Genomic DNA, 21902 nt, shown 5'->3' on the forward strand with positions numbered 1-21902 from the left:
TTTGGAGTTCGGATGAAAAGAATAAGGAGAGTATCCATGAGAATGTCCCTTTATAATAATAATAATAATAAAATTTTATTTATGAGTCGCCTATCTGGCCGAATTAACGGCCACTCTAGGCGATGTACTTTACACAATAAAATACAATGTAAAACCACAATCAATGAATAATCTAAAAAAAAACCCTTCCAGTTAATAGCAGCATAAAAATTAATCCACTCCAGAGATCCTGTAAGCCATGTATGATTTCATTATCTAATTATTTTATGTACTTAGGCTTGAAAGATGACTCCTAATTGTATGCTGCACTGTATTTGAATTGTACTGAATATTGTTTTGTGATTTATTTATTTCTTCTATGGTTTTTTGAACTTTGCTTGGTATATTGTTTTGATTCTTCTTTTGAACTGTGATCTTTATTCTGTACATGATTTGAAGATTTTTTTGTAAGTCGCTTTGAGTTTCATTTTGAAAAAAAAGCGACTAATAAATAACATTATTATTATTATTACTGTTACTACTATTACTATTATTGTTGTTGTTATTAACAATAACAACAATAACAACAACAACAACAACAACAATAATAAATCCAAATCCCACAAAATGGATGATAAAACTACTCCGCCCTCACTAAGGATGTGCTAGAATCCTGTCTTCAGATTTCATACTGAATTTTCCACTTTTGCTTATTCTATATTGTTGCAGATTGGATGTTTATGTAGCGATTTTCTGTGGCTATTTTTTTAAAACTTTTTTTTTTAAATCTAAAATATCAATATTAAGAATGATAATTTTTACTTTCATTTATCAACATTTCCCTTCAAAATATTAGTACTTTCCTTTCAAAATATTAACAATTCCTTTCAAAATATCTATATTAATATCAACTTTTTTTGCGAGGGAAAAAACGGATCAGGAGAAGCAGCGGCTAGGACAAAGAACAAACTTGAATCGATACCAGCCTCCTAGGTTGAAAAAATGCTTTCGAACCAGCAATGGCCAATGGATCCAATCCCTATCCCTGATCCACGCAGCCACTGAGGCAAAGCTGAATTCAGTCACAGAGTTACAAGGAATCTTAGCAGGCTCACTAACCTTAACCTGCTGACCTTAACCATCATATCCTGTTCTTGAAGTGACCTGGAAGATCCCTATTATTCCTTGAGAAAGAATCTTTCCATCCTAAGGCAGCTTGTTCCAATTAGTGCCACCACCAGGGTTTGGGGGCATTTTGAGTAAAAATGCTGTCAGTGATTCCCCCCCCCAGGGCTCCTCCCATCTCCTTGCCGCTGTCTCGGTTTGCTTGCCCTTTCTCCTCCTGGGCCCAATCCACTCAGCCACACAGGTTGCAGCTAGCTAGCAACATGGCATGCCAAAAGTATGCAAATGTCTACAAATGCCCTACCTATGCTAAAAAAAAAAAAGCATTCTTCCAAAACTAAGGATAGATGGATCAGTCCATTTACAGTCCATGGCAATTCCACATGTGCTCTTTCACATTCACATCGGGAGTGATCAGTACAGTGGGGCAGCCCCATAGAGCCAGCCTCCCATCACTGGTGTGACTGCTGCTTCCTTGGATGGGATGGATGAGGCAGAGTGGTGGCAAGGGTTAGGGCTAGGGTTGGAGCTGCATCGATGCACTCACCAAATGGCTCACCTGTTGCACCAGCACAGCGTCAAATTTGCTACCAACCTGCACCACCCCTGCACCATGCAGATAAGTGGCTGCAACACCCCTGTCAGGAAAGCAACAGCGCAGAATCACCTCACCATACCGGCCACTCTTGTTCTTTTTTTTTTTTTTTAAATCCACACATCAATTCATTTTTAAATACTCCGAAGAAACCGAATTTCTCAAAACCCAGAACACTAAATACGACTTGCAATGGCTTCACCAAGGCTAACTATGGGGTTAGCAAGATGAAGGTTGCAATCCAATGCACACTTTTTGGGAGTAAGCCCCTTGAACTCAGGAGGACTTACTTCTGAGTAAGCCATGCACAGGATTGTTCTGTAAAGTATATGTTTGGGATACAAATGCAGGTCACACAGCAAAGAGAATATCAGTTCATATTTCATTCATATTTCATATCTCAGGGGAGCCCATTTCAGTACAGGGCAGAAAGGGAGCTCAATGTGACTGAAGTCTCATCTGGCTTTGCTCGTTTCAATGAGATCCTCAATTGCCAAAAAACCTTGTCTCTCACTAATAGCTCATGACACTTGAGGATCAGGTGTTTTTGCAGTCTCCTTAGTTTCCTTAATTGCTGAGGTTTTGTGATGGTCCCCTTAGCAGCAACAAGGAACAAGGAACCTAGTAGGGAAAGGGCTGTAGCTTAGTGGTAGACCATCTGCCTTGTATGCAGAAGGTCCCAGGTTCAATCCCTGGCATCTCCAGGTAGTGCTAGGAGAGACTCCTGCCTGAAACCCTGGAGAGCCACTGCCAGTCAGTGTAGGCAATGCTGAGCTACATGGACCAATGGTCTGACTCAGTATAAGGCAGCTTCCTACATTCCTGACTATGGAGCCATTCAAAGTTGGGCTTATATTGAGAAGGTTCTAGGGATAGCAACAAAGAGTCTTCTGCCTCATTCAAAACTAATAATTGATTAAGGCCAGAGCTTGGAAAAGTTACTTTTTTAAACTACAGCTCCCATCAGCCCCAGCCAGCATGGCCACTGGATTGGGCTGATGGGAATTGTAGTTCAAAAAAGTAACTTTTCCAAGCTCTGATTAAGGCATAAGCCGTTGTGAACTGGAGTCCACAGTGCTAGAACCCACATTACTACACCATAATACATTTCTTCATTTTCAAGGGGCCACAAGTCCTTTTTGCAACCACAAACCTTACCACCTAGAATAGCTAACATGATACTCTCCATAAGTTGTTGGACTACAACTTTCATTATCATGACCACTGACCATGCTGGCTGGGGCTGATGGGAGGAGGAGTCCAACATCATCTCGAGGGCACCACATTGGCTACCCCTGTCTTAGTTAAAGGGTGGGGAACCTCAGACCTGAGGGAAGAATGCAGCCCTCCAGGCCTCTGTGTCTTCGCCTTGGAACTCTCTCCACTTTGCAGCCACACTCTCCTTGAGTGCTGTTACCTGGCTAGAATGTATCCTTGAACCCAGACTATGCCTCTTGCTTGTCAGGATAGAGTCAATATGCATGGAAATGAGCCTATTGCACAAAGGTAAGATTTACAATCACTGCCCCACCCACATTTGGGTGTTATCTTTACGGTGTCTATTGAAGACCTTCCTCTTTCAACAACCCTTTTAAGTAGAGACCTCATCCCAGTCTGTGTCTGTGCTGGCATTGCTTTGAAGTTTTTTTTAAGATGTTTTGTTTTAATATGTTTTCAAAGATGGTTTGTTTCAATATGTTTTCAAGTCTTTTGTTTTTAAGATGTTCTCAAGATCTTTTAGAGTTTTTGTTTGCCGCCCTGGGCTCCATCTGGGAGGAAGGGCGGGATATAAATTTAATAACTAACTAGCTAACTAACTATTTGTCCCTGGCCATGCCCACCCCTGGCATGTACCCCCCCGAAGGTTTCCCAGAAGGGAGTGCATCTCTCGGGCTGGAAAAAAAATGTTTCCCAGTTCTGCCCTGAAAAATACAACACTTGCACAACTTTGGGCAGCCCCCATTGCATGGCTATAGGTGCTTTCTGCAGTTTGTATCTTTCAAATAGCCTGAAGAAGAGTTCTTGGAGACAGCACTGTTGCACTCATGTCCTGCTCATGGTTTTCGGAGCTAGTTCCTGGGAATGTTGGGCTTCCTCAGAAGGTTATCTGGGGTTTAACAAGAACAATAGTAGTAGACATGCTTCCTGGAAAGACATCTTGCTGGCCACTTCTGATCTGTTGTGCTCAGGTCCTGCTTGTGGGCTTCTCATAGGCATCTGATTAGCCATTGTGAGAACAGAAAGGTAGACTAGATGATCCAGCAGGGCGCTTCTTATATTCTTCTCTGGGGCTATACAATTACCTTGAACATTTGTTGTTGTTTTTGTTAGCATGGGTTCCATTAATGGATGGTTTCTGTAGAAAAGCCAAAAATCAAATGGAGCCCTTCTCTCTGCAGCCTCATTAGATATATGGAGTGGTGGTGATGTAATTATCTCCCACCCAAATCTGAAGACTGCTGCAAAATGCCACATGGCAGCCAACATTAAAAAATTCCACTCCATTTATAATTTTGTTAAGGGTAACAAGGAAAAATGTGTCCTTCTTTGAATTCTTGCCAAGGCATCAGCTGGAAATTAAAAGTCAAACATTTATTTATTTTTATTATTTTTATTTAATTAAGCTTATATACCGCCCGACTAGCAACAGCTTAATTAAGCATAACTTTCTTGAAGAGATGGGAATTTTCCTTTGGCAAAAATGACATTATTCATTGTGTATCTGTAGGCATGTTTGTGTGTGTGTGTTTCACAAGTGAAATTCAAACACTGCATTAGCAAAATTGCCTAATTTCTTTCTCAACTTGGAAATTAAGGGACTTCTGATTGCATATTGACTGAATTGCCTATTAATATAAATGAGCGTTACACGTGGGGGACCAGAAACATTTGTATAGCCTACCAATTCATTCCTCATGACTTATTAATTGCACCAGATGCTCAAGGAGTATAGTTAAGGGGCTGGCCGGCACAGCTGAAGGGACAAGCAACAGAATGCAGAGCCGAGAACCCAGTTCAGATCCTACCAGGTTTGATAGCAAACAAATGACTCCACCATCTGCTAGTAGTCTATGGTTAGGCAGTCCCACATCAGGGAGACTGGAAGCGCTGCAGGAAACACCTGGCAAAACTCGGGTAGTTTTCAAGCCAAACCACTGCTACTTCAAGGAACGTTCAAGCTTTTCTAGCCATACAAAGTAGAAATTGAGAAGTAGTGCTCCCGTCCTCCAAGTCATCACAGAGAAATTGTCATGCAATGCTAGGTCTGCTCAGAACTCTCGTACATCAGTGGTTCCCAAACTTTTTTCCCCCATGGGCCAATTTCTGCCTGTTGTAGCAATTGCAATTCCATCAAATTCAAATTGTAATATAATAAAATACAATTGAAGAAATTACAGAAGCAAGAATAACTACAATCAAAAATCAATATGAATATTTAATATTTATTTATTTGATTTATATCCCACCCATCCTCCCAACAGCAGCCTAGGGTGTTAATAGATGTGCTATTTCCCATCTTCAACCACAAATCCACAGGCATGCCTTGGACCACCTGAATGAAGCTCATGGACCTCTGGTGGTCTACAGACCACAGTTTGGAAAGTCCTGCCCTACATCATAACCCTTGGATGTAATTCACATTAGGGATGGAATGATCTGTCAATTTCAGTTCTCTTCATTTCTCATTTTTCTAATCTTAAATTTCAGTCTCCACATTTCTGCCACAATTTGCAATCTTTCTTTAAAACAAATCATGAAAATCTTTCAGCATTTTAGTGCAATTTCTCCATTTTTGTGTGCAGTTTTGACTAATGTACATATTTCTGCAAGTAATTTATCCTAATATAATGCATCTGCATGTTATTTTCACCAACATATTCATTTTGTGCACACTTTCCCCAATACATACATTTTTGTAAACACTGCTTCATTGGAGAACTGCATTGCAATATTCGGATAAGTGCAAATTTTGAAAGGTGGCCGTGTTTCCGTTCTCATATTTTTTCAGAAAGTGTAAATTTTATAACTTCAGCTTTAAATAAGATCTGAACTGAATTTATCCCCCATCCCTAATTCACACAATATATTTGTTAGGAGTACACCTAAGTTGTTGATTAAAAAAAAAAATAGTACACCTCAGAGTATAATGTGTGAATGACACACACACACACTGTTTGCAAATAGATGTAGCCTACTAAAGCAGATTTAGTTCACACATACGGTCTACAAGGTATTTTCCAAAGTTTGGGGCACTCTCATCTTTTCTTACATTCAGAAGTTTCTTACATAGTTAAACTATGGAATTTGCTCCCACAAGATGCAGTAATGGCCACCAGCTTGGACGGCTTTAAAAGAAGATTAGACAAATTCATGGAGGACAGGGCTATCAATGGCTACTAGCCGTGATGGCTGTGCTCTGCCACCCTAGTCAGAGGCAGCATGCTTCTGAAAACCAGTTGCCGGAAGCCTCAGGAGGGGAGAGTGTTCTTGCACTCGGGTCCTGCTTGCGGGCTTCCCCCAGGCACCTGGTTGGGCACTGTGAGAACAGGATGCTGGACTAGATGGGCCACTGGCCTTATCCAGCAGGCTCTTCTTATGTTCTTATGTTCTTATGTACATTCAGAAGCCCTGGTACAAACTGAGGCTGCAATTCTTTACCCACTTACCTGTTTGTTTAAGTCTTCATGAAAATTCATCAGCATTTTAGTGTGTATTCCTCCTACTATGCAAATGTTTGCTTGCAGTTTCTTCTCATACACACAGTTTTGCAAAGCGATCCCCACTAATATATAATATCGTGTTACTTTCACTAATCTATGCTATATTTCTCAGCTGGAGAACTGCACTGCAAAATTCAGAAAAGAGCTAAGTTTGAAGCATGGCTGCACTTTGATTCACATATTATTTTGGAAAGTGTGAATGAGCTAAATTTGCCTTTCAGTGCAAACTGAATCAACTTTCTCCCCATCCCTATATACTTCTGAGGAAACACATAGAGTCTCACAGTGCTATTCTAGCAAAGCAAATACATAAACCAAAGCAAAGGCCATCTGTTTAAGCACAATATGGCAACTCTAAGGAAAGGTCTGTGAGGAAAAAAATGTGGGGTGGGAGAAGCTATGATGGACCAGTTTTAAATCTGTGCTCTTGCAAATTCTGAATGGAACATTCAAAACCGCAGGCAATGTTGCTTGTTGCTCAAGGTTATGCATGGGGGAGAAATTCAATTCAATTTACATTTAAAGCCAAATTGATCAAATTTGCACTTTCTGAAACAAAGCCGTGCTTTGAAATTCACATTTATGTGCATTTTGTAATGCAGTTCTCCCACCGAGCAATGTTTACAAAAATGCACATATTAGGAGAAAGTATGCACAAAATGAATATACTGGTGAAAGTAACATATACAAATGAATTATAGTAGGATAAATTGCTTGCAAAAATGTATTTATTAGGAGAAATCCACACTAAAATGCTGAAGAATTTTCACGAGGATTTTTTTAAAAAAAAAATAGCAAATTGCTGCAGAAACGTGGAGAACCAAATTTAAGATTAGAAAAATGAGAAACTGGGGAAACAGAAACTGACAGGCAATTGCATCCCTACTCAAGATACAATGGAAGAGTGGGATGAGGAGGAGGAAGACGGCCAGAAAGGATACTTGTAGCTTTGATCAGAGCACTCAGAGGAGTAAGGGAAGAGAGTGAAATTAATTTGCTAAAGAAACACACACACATATATAATTCCTCTCCCCTACACACACACACACACACACACAGGCACTTACTTTGCCAACTCCATTAGCTGTCAGGGCAAGCAGCTGAATTCTTTTAATTGCTGTCAGGTGGGATTATATCACCTATCCTAAATAAGCACTCTGGTAGAACCATGCTCAGCCGTTCACAATTCATTTGATTTGCAGAGTCATAACTGAGGAAACAGAGCCTTGAGATTCATGATGCTAAAGTTTCCTCATCAGCATTGTGAATAAATGCACCACTGAAAATTCATGAATTGGGAAATCAGGATGTTGAATGGCCAGATCGGCATTCTGTGGATGATGGAGAGATTCTGAATGATGTGAAAGCCTTTCCCCATGAATGCCACCAAACAGTGATTTTATGGGGGGGGGGGATGAAAGAAGGGACTGCACTATTTACCTTTGGAAGCATTGTTTGAACTTTCAAACTTTAAAAGAACCCGCTCTACACTGACTTGCCTGTGGAGGAACTCCTACTTGCTGTAGAGGATTCTGAGGCATTTTCTAGGACACACACTCAGTTCATATTAGACCATTCTGTCACACACACCCACAAAAAAACACATGTACACAGAACACAGCTACAAGGTGTCTCTACACATGTACATGTTTAAGAGTGTATACAGCTCAGCTCTTGTGTATACAGGTACACAAATTGAATGTTGCATGTAAATAACTATATGAGTGTAATTTTTGTACACAGATTGCGTACTCATTTAATATAATGTGAGAACACCATTACAGAGTACACCCAGAAGTATATACCCAATATCATCCTGACTGTGTCCTGCAGGGTAAGATAAGCACCTAAGAAGAGCCTGCTGCATCAGGCCAAAGGCCCATGTAGTTCAGCATCCTGTTATCGCAGTGGTCAGCCAGATGCCTATGGGAAGCCCACAAGCGGGACCTGAGCACAACAGATCAGAACCGGTGAGCAAGCTTCTTTCCAGGAAGCCCAACCACCATTACTGATCTTGTTATGGAGAAATCTCAGAGAACATTCTGAGGAAGCCCAACATTCCCAGGAATGAGATCTGAACACCATGAGCGTCACATTCCAAAATAGTTCATTGGGGGCAAACAAACAGGCGTCAGAAGAAAAACAGATCTGGTGACATTTGGGGCTCATCAGCAGCGAGCCTGTTAAACCTGAGACATGAAAAGATTGAACAGCCAGCTTTTCCTCTCCTCCCCTCATGCTACATTAGATCACTGATTTTGCTCCTTCTTTCCCCCTCCCTCTCACCAAATTCTCGCTTGGCACATGCAAAAAAGTGACATGCTGTGTCATTATGGTAATTGCTATCATTCTGCTTTGGAAAAGATTTATCCCGCTCTTTTTGAGTGACAAGCTAACTGCCGGAGTCCAACGAAGGAGATCAGAAGTGACAAATGAGTGTATTATGCTTTCAACTATTTGTTTTTCATAGTCCCAGTAATTGCTGTGTATGGACCAGCCTCGTCGCTGAAGCCCATAATAGTGCTTGCTGAAATGTGTATACTATTGTTGTATGTATCCTCAGAAAAACTGATATATACTCTACATTTTATCCATCAGCCGCGCATGCTTTTTTTTTTTCCTTAAATGTTGCTTCTGACATGACACAGAATAAAAACAGACACCTCTAGGTCTATCAGAGACCTTGTTATAATGGATATATTAGCCTCCAACACATTTATGGAAGTATGTGTCCTAGTTTTAGTCAGATCATTTCATTTACATAGCCCAGGACCACACATTCTAATGGACCATTTCCCAGCTTCCTGGGGCCAAAGGACATGTGGTGTTTATTATGTAGTGTGTCCTAGACTGCAAGCTTTTTCTTTCCAGAAATGGCCACTCAGGTGAGACTCTGGTGAGAGTCCCCTCCCAGCTGAATTCCTGTTATTTAAGGACCACTCCATATGCTGCATTACCTGCATTACTTGGGTGCATATTTAAGATGTTTTAAGTGTGTTCCTAAAAAGAAGCAGCATTACTACAGTGCAGATGTAAAAAAATTGTGAATGTGTCAGATATTTGTTTGCAAACATTTGTTTCCCCACCCCTTTCCTAGACACTACTCTAACCACCAGGGCCAGTCCCAGACATGCCGGGGCCCTTGGGCACAAGCCTGCCCCGGGCCCCGGTGTTCCCCTTCTGTGATTTGCTGCAGGATTGCTGCCGCGGATTGCACGGTGAGAGCTTTGGAGCCCCCGCCATTCCCTTGCTTCAACCTACCTTTCTCAGCTGTTGTGGATTTGTGTACGCAGCTCTGCCCTTAACCAAGATGGTGGCCGAGGTTTCCCTAAGGGGCTGAAGCCTCTACCACCATATTGGCTCATGGCAGGGATGCAAGTGTGTAGCATGCATGCATGCCACGAGCCAAGATGGTGGTACAGGCTTTAGCCCCTTAGGGAAACCTCGGCCACCATCTTGGTTAAGGGCAGAGCTGCGTACACAAATCCACAACAGCTGAGAAAGGTAGGTTGAAGCAAGGGAATGGCGGGGGCTCCAAAGCTCTCACCGTGCAATCCGCAGCAGCAATCCTGCAGCAAATCACAGAAGGGGAGTTGAGGGGCTTCTCATGGGTCCCTGTAGCCCCAGGGGCCCTCGGCCAGGACCCCACCTTGTCGCCCTTTGGAGCCAGCCCTGTTAACTACTCAGGCTAGTCATTGGAATGGGTCATTGTAGCCTCTTAGACAGCAAAGAATATAAAAGAGCTTCCCATTTCAGGTCAGCTTTGCTCAAACCACAAGGTTTTCTTGAGCTCTGACTTCAAGATTCCTTCTCAATCCTGCCTTCTAGTTTGTTATTCAGCTAAATCTTACTCAGAGCACACCGACTGAAATCAATTGACCTAAGTTAGTCATGACAATTAACTTCAATGTGTCTACTCTGAGTAAGACTAGTGCTGAATACCACCCTTAGTCTTCATTTCAGACTATTGGCTTTCTTCTTGATTCTGCTTCTAGTTTTTTCCCTTGCATTCTGACTTACCCTTTTTGCAGGAAGGAAGCCTACACATGATCAGACTTCCTCCTCTGCAGACACCTGCTGCCAACACATGGATATCAAGGTCATGATGGCCAATGATGTGGCTGACTCTGGTAGTGGGGCCAATGGTGCAGCCCCCACTCAGTGGTCATCACAATCAGCATAAGAGCATAAGAACTTAAGATGATTCTGCTGGATCAGGCCACTGGCCTATCTGGTCCAGTATCCTGTTCTCACACTGGGCAACCAGATGCCTATGGGAAGCATGCAAGCAGGACCTGAGAGCAAGAGCACTTTCCCCTCCTGTGGTTTCCAGCAACTGATATTCGGAAGCATGCTGCCTCTGACCGTGGAGGCAGAGCATAGCCATCATGGTTAGTAGCTGTAGATAGCCTTATACTCCATGAATTTGTATAATCTTCTTTTAAAACCATCCCAGTTGATGGCCATCAGTGCCTCTTGTGGGAGTGAATTCCAGTTTAACTACGTGTTGTTTGAAAAAGTACTTTGTTTTGTCTTTCCTGAACTTGAAGGGGGCTTCCATTGTCATTAAAGTTTGCCTAAAATGAAATTTGAGGGACATTTGGATGGTATTGCTCAAGAAAAAAATCTACTGAAAATTGGAGGGAAGGTAAAGAATGTAAGAATTCAAAAATTCAAAGGAAGAGAGTAGGATAGGGAGAGTATTCATATAGCGTGTGTCATTTCCTGCCATGATCCTCTTCTTTTTGAGGTGAACAATTGGTTTTGCACACCACTGCCACTCCACATCTGACTGTTCCTGACCTATCATATCAAGTTATGATGCTGAGTTGGTGTAATTTCATAAGTCCTCTGGTGGGGGTGACACAACGGAAGCTCTTTCACTCAGCCCCATGATAACTTTTAAATGCAAGATCAAATAAGGTTACAGCAGGGGAGCATATTCTCAGGATTGGAGGTCAAATGTAACCCTCCAAGCTTTCCTATTTTGCCCTTGGGATTATGCCCAGGCCATACCCTCTCAGGCTACACCTCTCACTAGCCATGCTCCACACCCTCCTCTGGTGGCTTTACTTGTCCTTAAACTGTAATTATACATCTCGCTTGCCTGGGTGGAGGGTGGAGATTGGTGTGTGCCTGACCACACCCACCTTTGCCACACCCACCACTGATATGTGGCCTCTGGAAGGTTGCCAATGAAAGAATGTGGCCCACCCCTGAATTAGAGACAATAACATCAACTAATTTAGTGGAAAGTGCTTGCAACTTGCTTGCTATAATGGTGAGAAATAAAAGTTTCATCTTCAGTATATGGGTTACAAGGAAACAGATGGATTACAAACCAATGCAAAATGATTCTAGGGCGGTCTGTTTGGTAAACACTCTCAAATCACTACTGCAAGCAACGAAACCTCAAGTCGCTTTTTATCTGTTCAACTCTGTCTTGGTTATAGTAAAATAAATGGGAACAGCAGCAACCCGCAGTCAGTTGACTGACGCAGTGTAGATATAATCACTTCCAGAATGAAGGCCACAAGAAAAGAAAGGGCTTGGAAATCTATAAATGACTGCATTGCTTAGCTTTAAAATTTGTTTAAATTAATCTTTACAGTCCATATGGGAACAACAGCACTCTGTCATGGCATAAATGTTTATCTCCGAAACATCAATCAGTAATTAAGCTGAATTATTTAAACTGCTGTTGTGATTGTTGCTGTTGTTGATGATATTGCTGCTCAATTCTCCATTCTCAGAAGATGGAGAGATCTCGTACTAACATGAGCTCAGTTCTTGAGGAGATGACTGTAAAGTCAGAAGATGGCTTTTTGAAGGTTTGTTTGGTCAGCAATTGTAGCAGCAGTACCCCCACCCCAAAAAGCTGCAGTTAAACCAGAGCACCGTATTTTTGGAACAGCCGACAGTTTAAAAGTGCATTCTGAATACTAACATATTCCAGTAAATTAGTTTGCACTCATTATCATAAGCAATTACTTACTGTTTAGATGTTGCCGGTATTAAATTGGCAAGCAATTTGCAAGAATTAAAATGCAACATTATATAAAAAAAACCCTCTCCTGCATTCCAAGGCTATAAAAAGACAAAACTGTTTGACATGCAGAGGACAAGTCTTTTATATATAAACTCACACATCAATATTTAAAGCAGGGATGGTCAACAGACAGATGGGGTGGGTGGTATGGATCTGAGTTTCCAGTCTACATTTTACAAACTGTCAATAGACATATCATATAGAGGACATTACTTGCATGAAGTGGACATTTGTGGGCAGCAAAATCAGAACATAGGAAGTTGCCTTTTACGAAGTCAGACCATTCATCCATTTAGTTCAGTATTGTCTACACTGACTGGCAGTGGCTCTCCAGGGTTTCAGGCAGAAGATATTCCTGAGATTGAAATTGGGACCTTCTGCAAGCAAGGAGATGCTTTTTCACTGAGCTATGGCACCATGCTGGCTACCCCTGCCTTATATGATTGCAGCCTTGGGGATACACAATGCCATTGGTTGGGGACAGGTTCAGGACAGGCAAAATCCTGGGGACCTGCTGCCAGTCAGTGTAGACAGCAGTGAGCTAGATGGTCTGATCCAGTATAAGGCACCTCCCTAAGTTCTTTTATGTGTTCCTTCCGATGTTTTGGACTACAGTTTCCATCAGCCCCAGCCAGCATGGCCATTGGTCAGGGATGAAGAGAATTGTAGTCCAAAGCATCTGGAGGGCACCACATTGGCTACCCCTGACAGAAGGGAAACATTACTTCCTGTCCATCCTCTCCACACTGGTCAGTTGATTTCATTGTCTATCACATCACATCATTTTTTTTCTTCCTAAACTAGGAAGTTTCAATTTTAGTTGTCCTGGGGAACTTGTGGCCCTCCAGATATTGCTGAACTCCCATCAGCCCCATCCAGCATGCATGGCCAATGGTCAGGGGTGATGGGAGTTGCAGTCCAGCAACTTCTGGAGGACCAGCAGTTCCCCATTGCTATTGCACATTTTTCACCCTCTTGTCTCCTTGTTGAGACAGGCAACCAAGATTATGCACACAGCGTTCTTAATGTGGCCGCACCACAGACGCAGTATTTCTTCATTGATTTTCAGTTACTTTGTTAAACATCCTTAACAGATGGATGTGCTTGTGATTTTTTTTCTTCACAGAGACACATACAAACATTTAGATAACTCCACATCAGGGCATGGTTTCAGAGCGGAGGATTCAGAAGTTGGGGTGGATGCTTGTTCTGTATCTCAACCTTTGAAAAGCTACAGAGTGAAATGAAGTTATTTTTCTTTTCCTTGAGAATGAATTGAAACCTTAATGTAGTGTAAAAATCTACCTGCACAAAAGAATTCCACCTAATTAAAACCATAATTTATAAGAAGGTCATGATACCTGTTATTAAGTATGCTCTAGACTTCCAGTGATATTCTTTGTGAATGTTCATTACAGCAGTTCCTCGTTTTAAAGGGGTGATTATTATGTGGTGACATTATTGAGCTCACCCTCTGTGTGTGACGCATAGTGGCTGACTCAGGGAGGCTTAGCATTGGAAAAGGATTCATTACATTCCCAAGCCAATGTTAGTGAGAGCCAGTTGTGGTGAAGTGGTTAGGGTGTTGGACTAGGACCTGGGAGACCAGGGTTCAGATCTCCACTTGGTCATGAAGTTCACTCGGTGACCTTGGGCCAGTTTACAGGGTTGCTGTGAGGATAAAATCAGGAGGTGAAAACCATGTTTGTACACCACATTGAGCTCCTTGGACGAAAGGTGGGATATAAATGTAATTATAAGTGAATAAAAATAAAATAATCCAGAAAACTATCAACACATTCCTTCTTACTGCCTTTGACATAATGAACAGGAGGACTGGACTTTAACCAGAAAAAAGTAGGTGACTTTTGGTAAGTTAGCCTAACCAATTTTATAGAGCTGTTGTGAGGACAAAAGGGGAGGAGGAATGCATGTTGCTTTCATAAATAGGAAGCAATTGTGACCCTTCAGGCTTGCTTGGTTGGAGGACAGAATGTGAGTATGTGTAGAAACCAGCCTTCTGTACAAAGGTAAAATTCAAGACCCATCTTTGGTATGTAATCCCCATAAGGTTCCCGAAAGGGAATGTAGCCCTTGGGCTGCAAAATGTCCCCTTAGAGAAAGAGTAGGCTATAAACAGATACACTGGAACACGAGCTAAAACCAATTTCAATTGTGCATGATTGTAACATGATATATTGTTTCTGGGGAATCATTTGTACTTGGCTGAGCACCTGGCTAAAACGTGAATTTACATTTGCTTTCATGCTTGATGCACTGTTTTGGTCACCCATCAATGGGCACAGTACTGAACAGGTGCATTAGTGCCATTTCTGAAAAATGAAGCATCTGGGCTCTACTCCGGGGAACATGACTTCCCCCACTCTATGAGGGGTGTTATGGAGGGGGTATAATTTGTGTGTGTGTGGATGTTCATAATACAGTTAGCTGAGATGTCACCATGCAGGGATCTGGTGTTGCCTCTGAGAAACAGCCTCAGGTCCAGTTCCTGCAGTGCTCAATATCAGAGGCCCCACATGCAGCATGAACAAGTCTCTAGTCCAGCCTTTCCCAACCGGTGTGTCTCCAGATGTTGTTGGACCACACCTCCCATCAGCCTCAGCCATTGGCAATGCTGGATGAGGCTGATGGGAGTTGTGGTCCAACAACATCTGGAGGCACACTGGTTGGGAAAGGCTGCTCTAGTCTCTAGTTTGCACACCCTTGTCATGTGCAGGAACTTGCCCTCAGCCTGTTCATGCAAATACATCCACAAGAGGATTTTTATGCAGCAACTTTCCAAGGCTATTTTCGAAAATATCTTTTTAAATATCCACCTCTAGATATTAAGAAAGATAATGTTATCCATATTTCCTTTAAAATTATCAATATTAATATCAATATCTTCTGCAAGAGAAAAAAACCCAGATTAGTAAAAGCAGCGGCTAGTAGACAAAGAACAAACTCACATAGATACCGGCTTGTTAGGACAATGGAAGTCTTTTGAACTGGCACTGGAGAATGGATCCCATCCCAAAACAAAATGCACTGTTTGTGTCAGAGGAGTGATCTCTGAGTAATACCAGATGGATAAGCAGATTTATAATCACAGGCTACAGAGAAAGCTGCTTTAGTGGTTAGAGTCTAGAAGAGGGAGACCTATATTAAAATCTCAACCAAGCCATGAAAACCAAGTACGTTTTGTTGTTGAGTTGAGATTTGCATATCGGTTGGTCCAGTCACTAACTACCAACACAATGTATCTCATAGGGTTGTTTTGAGAATAATGTAGCATTAGCCAATGTGGTGCCTTCCAGATGTTGCTGGACTCCAACTTCCATCAGCCCTCACCATTGGCTGGGGTTGGTGGGAGTTGTAGTCCAACTATATCTGGAGGACATCCTGGGCAAATGGGAGGGGAACCATGCACGCTGTCCTGAACTGCCTGGAGGAAGCACAGGGTCAAATAGTTATAACAATTACATTGAACTGTGTGCACCTTTCCTTCCATTCTCTGACTTAAGCAACTTGCACCTTTCTCAAATGCTGTTCACCTGCCAATTTGATGGTTCATACATGACATATGGAAAAAAGAATCTAATCAAGCAGAGGTATGATCGGGATTACATGAACTGAGAGATCTGTCCTTCCCTCCATCCAAAAACAACATGTTGGTGGGATGGGAGGAAAGGTCTCATTTCATGAGGCAGAGAATTCTAATCAGCTGCCAAGGGAGACAAGAGCTTTGCAAGAAGCAGCTGTAGCAGGTGGGCTGCACAACAGGCAACAATGCCAGGGGATCAATAACAAGAGTGTCATGCAGTAGGCTCCAAGCAGGTGGAAATAAACCATCTGGACAAGGTAAAAGAAACTACGAGGCAAAAGAGCCACTATTCAACAGGCAAGAGTTTACGGAACCTCCACAAAAATGGGTGCAGTTAAAATATTTCAGCCAAAGATGCTAATTTTCCTCTCATTCTAACCAGGAAATGTCAGGAGTAGAGATGTAGTGTTGTGTAATGTGTCAAACAGCTGAAAGACTTATCTGTGAAAATGTCATAAGGAAAGGTAGGACACCTGTGGTCTTCCAGATGTTGCTGGACTACAACTCCCAAGAACATAAGAAGAACCCTGCTGGATCAGGCCAGTGGCCCATCTACTCCAGCATCCTGTTCTCAATGCCTCGGAAAGCCCAAAAGCAGGACCCAAGCACAAAAGCACTCTTCCCCCAGCAGTTTCTAGCAAGATACTGACTCTGATTATGGAGGGAAAGCATAGCCATCATGGCTAATAGCCACTAATGGCCTTATCCTCCATGACTTTGTCCAATCCTCTTTTAAAATCGTCCAAGTTGAACTCCTGTCTTCTTTGACCATCATTCATGCTGGCTGGAGCTGATGGTTGTTGGGAGTCCAGCAACATCTGGAGGACCCCAGGTTCCCCACCCCTATCCTAAAGGAACCAATGGAAAGAACATACAGAAAGAACATTCAGGTTCTACAGGTACATGTGAACATCACACCAGGTTCAAACTATGATCAATCTAGCTCAGCATTTCAGCATTCTGATGCTGATCATTTATTACTTGCCCTTCACCCAATGGTCCCAGGGCAGGTTACAAACAATTTTAAAATACAGCATTAAAAATAATTTAGAATAACCTAAAATCACAAACTAGGGTGAAAACATATGTTTCAGGTGTAAACGGCTAGGGGAAAGAGATGCATCTTCAGCATTTGCCTAAAACTATACACTGAAGTTGCCAGACGCACCTTGGTGTGGAGGCAGTACCACAACCTAGGGGTCACCACAGAGAAAACCCTCTCCACACCACCACCTCTTGAGCTTCTGAGAGTGGCGGAACTACCAAAAGAGTCCCATCTGCTGATTTCAACACCCGAGAGGAAGGAGGTGGCCTTTCAGATATTTGTGACCGAAGTCATTTAAGGCTTTAAACATGAACGTGAGCACCTTGAATTTGGCCTGTTACTAGAAACCAATGCAGGGGTTATATGAGATCTAAAGGGGACCCCAGCCAGTAATCCGGCTGCTCCATTTTGTGAACAGTGGCTGAGCAGATGCCGCAGCACCTGTGCCTGGTGTCAGTGACTAACCTTTCTATGTAGATCCCAGAGTCTAGTAGTCAACTATTCATAGAATCATAGAATAGTAGAGTCGGAAGGGGCCTATAAGGCCATCAAGTCCAACCCCCTGCTTAATGCAGGAATCCAAATCAAAGCATTCCTGACAGGTGGCTGTCCAGCTGCCTCTTGAATTCCTCCAGTGTCGGAGAGCACACTACCTCTCTAGGAATAAGAATAACATATTCTTATGTTTCTTGAAGCTTGAGAGTAGAATCATTTCCCTAACAGAAGGGTTGCTTTCCTGCATCCTGGCAGAGAGGAGGAGGAGGAGGCAGGAAAGATTAGAAGGTGGTAATTGCACAATGTAGAAGTTTCAGGGAATGTTGGTGGGGAAGCCATTCATTTAAAGGAAAAGTGAAACTTGAGATAATTACAGACTAATTATTTGCCTCTAACAACTGGCCATTGTGTGTTTCGAGAGACAGGCTTATGGAATTGCAGGAAAATGATTTAATTTGCTCAGAGCAGCACTGTGCAATGTGTATACCAGGGAGGGGGAACCTGCGGCCCATCAGATGATGTTGGACTCCACCTCCCATAATCCTTGACCATTGGCCACATTGGCTGTGCATGATGGGCACTGGAGTCCAAGAACACTTGGAGGGGGGAATAAAATACTCCCTCTGAGACTCAATTTCAGCTAACAGCTAGGTTTCCCTACATCTGTTTTCTGTGAATTTGCCCAATCCCTTTCAAGGCCATTTAAGCTTTTAAAAAGCCATTTAATCCCACAAACTCCCTAAGTATTGTGCTCAGTTACTGACCTGCTCTTGCACTCAGGATATTCATGAAACACCTTGGAACTTGGATAGAGGGTGGCATATATGAATATTGAACACAAAGAACAACAAAGGAGAGGGGGTGATTCTGGAACATCACAGTGGATTTCTGAATGCTCCAACATATGTCTGGATCATCCCATTCTGATAAGATTGGTGAAACCAAACCAACAAGACCATGAAGGAGACTTGGGATGGGGGAGAAATTTGATTCAGTTTGCATTTAAAGCTGAATGTACCAAATTTGCATTTTTGGAACAACATGAGGACCTAAACACAGCCATCCTTCAAAATTTGCACTTATTTGAATTTTGGGATTTGGCAGCCTGGCCTCCGAGAGGTGTTCTGTATCTTTAAAGTTGTAGAGGGGGAAAGGAGAATTCCACCTTGTGGTTTTTCCCATTACAGAGATGCAAGAACACCTGCACTTGGCTGACTTTCTCTTCTCCTAAAGATACAGGATCAGGATCAGGCCATGGACCTGGCAACCCTAGTTCTCACAGTAGAGGGCTGTAGAAAGTGAAGCCCCTCAAGGACTGGTATTGGGACCTGTGATTTTTAACTTGTTCATAAATGATCTAGAGTTAGGGGTAAGCAGTGAGGTGGCCAGGTTTGCTGATGATGCTAAATTGGTCAGGGTTGTTAAACAAAAAGGGATTGTGAAGAACTCCAAAAGGATCTCTCAAAACTGAGTGAGAGGGAGGTAAACTGGCAAACACAATGCAATATCAACACGTGTTAAGGTTGTGCATATTGGAGCAAAAAATCATATTTTCACATATACGTTCATGGGGTCTGAACTGGCACTGACTCACCACTAATGAGCTGAGCTTGGAAAAGTTACTTTTTTGAACTACAACTCCCATCAGCCCAATCCAGTGGCCATGCTGGCTGGGGCTGATGGGAGTTGTAGTTCAAAAAAGTAACTTTTCCAAGCTCTGCTAATGAGACCTTGGGGTCACAGTGGACAGCTCGATGAAGATGTTGACCTAGTGTGCGGCAGCTGTGAAAAAGGCAAATTCCATGCTATGGATCATTAGGAAAGGTATTGAGAATAAAACTGCCAATATCTTAATGCTGTTGTATAAATCTGTGGTGCAGCCACATTTGGAATACTGTGTACAGTTCTGGTTGCCTCACCTCAAAAAAGGATTTTGTAGAGTTGGAAAAAGTTCAGAAAAGGGCAACCAGAATGGTCAAGGGGATGGAGCAACTCCCCTATGAGGAGAGGTTGCTGCATTTGGGGCTTTTTAGTTTAGAGAAAATGAGGAAGAGGTGACATGACATAAGTGTATAAAGTGAAAAGTTTTTCTCCATTTCTCCTAACACTAGAACTGGGGGACATCCAATGCAGCTGAATGGTGGAAGATTCAGGACAGACAAAATAAAGCACTTCTTCACACAGCACATAGTTAAACTATGGAATTTGCTCCCAGAAGAAGCAGTGATGGCCACCAACTTGGATGGCTTTAAAAGAGGATTGGACAAATTCATGGAGGAAAAGGCTATCAATGGCTACTAGCCATGATGGTCATGCTTTGCCACCATAGGACCAGTTGCTGGAAACTGCAGGAGGGGAGAGTGCTCTATGCTCTCAATTCCTACTTGTGGACTTCCCATGGGCACCTGGTTGGCCCCTGTGAGAACAGGATACTGTACTAGATGGGCTATTGGCTTGATCCAGTAGGCTTTTCTTATGTTCTTATGTAGGGATGAGGAAGAATTTCAATTTGTATTTCAAGCCAAATCTATCCAGTTCACACTTCCCAAAACCAGAGCTTGGCAAAGTTACTTTTTTTGAACTACAACTCCCATCAGCCCCAGCCAGCATGGCCACTGAATTGGGCTGATGGGAGTTGTAGTTCAAAAAAGTAACTTTGCCAAGCTCTGTCCAAAACAATACGAGAACCAAAACACTGCCCATCCTTTGAAATTCACACTTGTTTGGATTTTGGAATGCAGTTCACCAACCAAACAATGTTTACAAAAATGCACATGATAGAGGAAAGTGTACATAATAATACATATATCGGTGAAAATAACATTTAAAAATGCACCATATCATGAGAAATGGCTTGCAAAAATGTGTACATTGGTCAAAACTGCCTTCAAAAATGTGTTTATTAGGAGAAATTTGCCCTAAAGTGCTACAGGCGTTTCATGAGGATTTAAAAGAAAATCACTAATTGCAGCAGAAATTTGGAGAACTGAATTTAAGATTGGACAAATGAGAAACTGAGAGAACCAAAATTGACAGATGTTTCCATTCCTACTAACTATTGGCTATTCTTGGTTTCGTTGCAAAGAACAGGAATGCAAAGGCGGCACAGCCGTTTCCCCCATTTGAAGAACTGAGTCAATCCATCACTACACTGCCTTACCTGAAGAGACCCAGAACACAGCCAACAAGAATGATGAATGATTACATAGAAGAGCACCTTACGCCTACATGCTAGCATGCAGTGTTTTCTGAGTCACTGTTCTTGTTTGTCTTTGCTATGAAAAGGAAGGGGAAATCATGACAACAGCCTTGGGAAGAAGGAGAATAGAAAGTTTATTGTCTTGTATCAGTGTGTGGGTTTGCAAGCGGAATACAAGAGGATTCCCCCCACACTACACACACAACCTGAAAACAGGAGAGAATTGTGCTGACCTCAAGGCACAAATGTTGCACATTGTGCAATGCAACGTTAATTACTAAGGGTAGAAAAGGAGTACAAGTGGGAAGCTTGCCTGCAGAACTGCAACGCTCAACAAGGGATAATGGCAGACAAAAAGAAGTAGCTATTGCAAAAATGTAATTGGAAGTGGAAGATGTTAAATGGGAGATTAGGCAAGAATAGCTGTTAAGGTCTCCCTCCTTCCCCCCCAGGTAGTTAACAATGTATGTGAAAAGCCTGAGCATGATACCGGCTGTGCCCTGTAAGGTGTCAGAGGTCTCCGAGGGAGGAACCCTGGCAATAGACCCAAGCACCTCACACCTTTCGACCTCATGGTACTTGACTCAGCAGGGAGTGTGTGGCTGACGCAGTGCGTAGTTACACTCTGGAATTTGCTCCCCCAGGAGCAGTGATGGCCACTAACTTGAATGGCTTTAAAAGAGGATTAGACAAATTTGTGGAGGATAAGGCTATCAGTGGCTACTAGCCATGATGGCTATGCCTCCATAGGTGGAGACAGTATGCTTTCAAATACACGTTATTGGCAACTGCAGGAGGGGAGAGTGGTTGTTGCACTGAGGTCCTGCTTGCGGGTTTCCCACGGGCAACTGGTTGGCCACTGTGAGAACAGGTTGCTGGGCTAAATGAGCCATTGGCCTGATCCTGCAGGCTCTTTTTATGTTCTTACTATCTGTTGAACATCAGTGCCACCAGTGCTGTTGGCTGAAAGGAACAATTCCCAGTGTTCCCTGGGAACAGCGATTGATTCTTAAACCATTCTGGAAATTGTAGCTCTGTGAAGGGAACAATTCTCAGCACACTTAACCAATCACAGTTCCCATGACTCTTT

At 42.5% G+C, this 21902-nt stretch overlaps 1 protein-coding gene and 1 non-coding gene across 27 annotated transcripts in view; one reads left to right on the forward strand and one right to left on the reverse strand.

The window, feature by feature from the left end:
• The window catches only part of NRXN1 (neurexin 1), a 1438606-nt gene that overhangs the window by 393739 nt on the left and 1022965 nt on the right, over window positions 1-21902 (reverse strand). The gene's annotated exons all lie outside the window — the stretch shown is intronic.
• On the forward strand, window positions 2335-2403 carry TRNAT-UGU (transfer RNA threonine (anticodon UGU)). The gene has a single exon. It is a non-coding gene; the product is annotated as a tRNA-Thr (tRNA).

The sequence above is a fragment of the Rhineura floridana genome, chromosome 4, assembly GCF_030035675.1.
Source record: "Rhineura floridana isolate rRhiFlo1 chromosome 4, rRhiFlo1.hap2, whole genome shotgun sequence".
NCBI lineage: Eukaryota > Metazoa > Chordata > Lepidosauria > Squamata > Rhineuridae > Rhineura > Rhineura floridana.